Genomic DNA, 1,922 nt, shown 5'->3' with positions numbered 1-1,922 from the left:
TGTTTGCTCAGGTTTCAGAAAAAAGGGGGGTTATTTTTACTTGGGTGGTACTGGTTCTGTTTGGTCACAGGATGGCGCACATAGTATATTTAATTTTACAACTTTATACTAAAGTCAGCTAATCTCATTACTATAGGTACTTTATCTTTCTTGCTGGGCTGTCAAGGTCAGTTACTCTCTTGTATGAGAAGCTCAAGTAATTTGAAATGAGGCACAGACAGGGGTGTGTATATATGCAATACTGTTGCAAACTAAAAAATAATAGTGTGAGACTACAATTACAGAGTTTGTTGTGTTAGCTTTTGACCTTTTGCCATCTGACCTTTTGCCATCGGCATCTGAAATCAAAGACTTTGATCTTTGACACCCATGACCTGTATTTTACGGTACAGAAGTTTAAGATACATTTCAATATTCCCTTCTTTACTTACCTTTCTAATTATATTCAGCAATAAATAATAGATAAAATGGACAAAATACCCTAAATTAATGGAATGGAATTTATTCAAATAACTCATGACTTTCAAGCAAGACTTTCATCTCAGTGTTATTTGTGGGGAAGGTGAGGCCTGTCTATCTATACCTTATCGAGAGAAATGCATCCATAGATATGTATTATCCAAACTTTTAGATTAGGGGTTCTCTGGCCGTACACAGGTTCAGCCTCCCACAGAATGGGAAGATGTTCCTGACACCATGGGGAAGTTACTGACCTCCAGTTCACCTGGAGCTTTGGTTTACTAAAAGGTTCATTTAATCCTGGTTCAGCTGTATAGTTTCCACTAAATGAATGCAACCATGTAGGACAGTGTTTGTTACTTCCGCCATTTGACAGAATAAACCAAGTGGAGATGTACCAGAAATTAATTTTTCCCATATTATAAATGTGTCCATTTTAACATAATGTTTCTGCATCATTTGAAGCATTTTCACTTACTCTATCTCCCTTGTATATTTCTTCTGTTAATTTCATTTTTTTTTCATTTATGTCTCATATATATCCTTCCTGGTATGTCATTACTTTCCTTGCTGATAACTAATAACCTATTGTAAGACCTTTATTTTCTCATCTTTTTTCTTTTCATGAAGTCTCTTTTCATAATCTGTTTCACTCCAGTTTTGCATTTCCCTTACAATTTTTACATTTCACTGATAAGTCTGACTCTCTACATTGCTTGCCCTTGCAACCTAAATAAAAACATTTTAATACAAGAGTTTTTTAAATGTAACTTCAGAGCCTCGTTTTAGCTCTTTTGTGTCCAACCATCCCCTCATCACTTACCCTCAACCACACTTCAGTCCTGAGCTTTCCATTGTGCAGCACATTCTGCTTTCCTTAAAGGTAGATGTGGGTCAATAGTGACATATGAGCCCAAGGGTGACCAGGGACAACATGGCACACATTTATTTCTCTCTGGAAACTGCCAGGAATTTTACATGGTAACCCCAGAGTGGGGGAGAGGCTGCCATCAACATGTTTTAGGCTTAGGCTGAGAGGTGAAGCTCAGGAAGTAGGGAGCCAGCCTGGCACTCCTGAGAGCCTCTGGTGCTGACAATACAGATGGTCTGGCAGCCTCCAAGTATTCATAGTGCCCTGTACTCTGCAGTTTTTGCAGTGGAGAAAGGGTGTGTTGCTTTACAGTGTTCCTGCTTATTACTAATTTTGGCTACTGTTGATATTTTCCCCCACAAGAGAAGAGAAACTTGTTTTTAAGCTTCTTTGAAGGATGGATATTTATGGGCAGGGATGCATGACCTGTGGCACAGGCAGCCACTGTTTGATGTGCAGCAGGATTTCATAGATTTCATAGACATTAGGGCTGGAAGGGACCTCGGGAGATCATCAAGTCCAGCCCCCTGCCCAAAGGGCAGGAAGTCAGCTGGGGTCATAGGATCCCAGCAAGATAAGCATCCAATTTACT

This window comes from Crocodylus porosus, unplaced genomic scaffold, assembly GCF_001723895.1.
Source record: "Crocodylus porosus isolate Cpor-Errol unplaced genomic scaffold, CroPor_comp1, whole genome shotgun sequence".
Classification (NCBI taxonomy): domain Eukaryota; kingdom Metazoa; phylum Chordata; order Crocodylia; family Crocodylidae; genus Crocodylus; species Crocodylus porosus.
Note: the sequence above shows the minus strand (reverse complement) of the source record.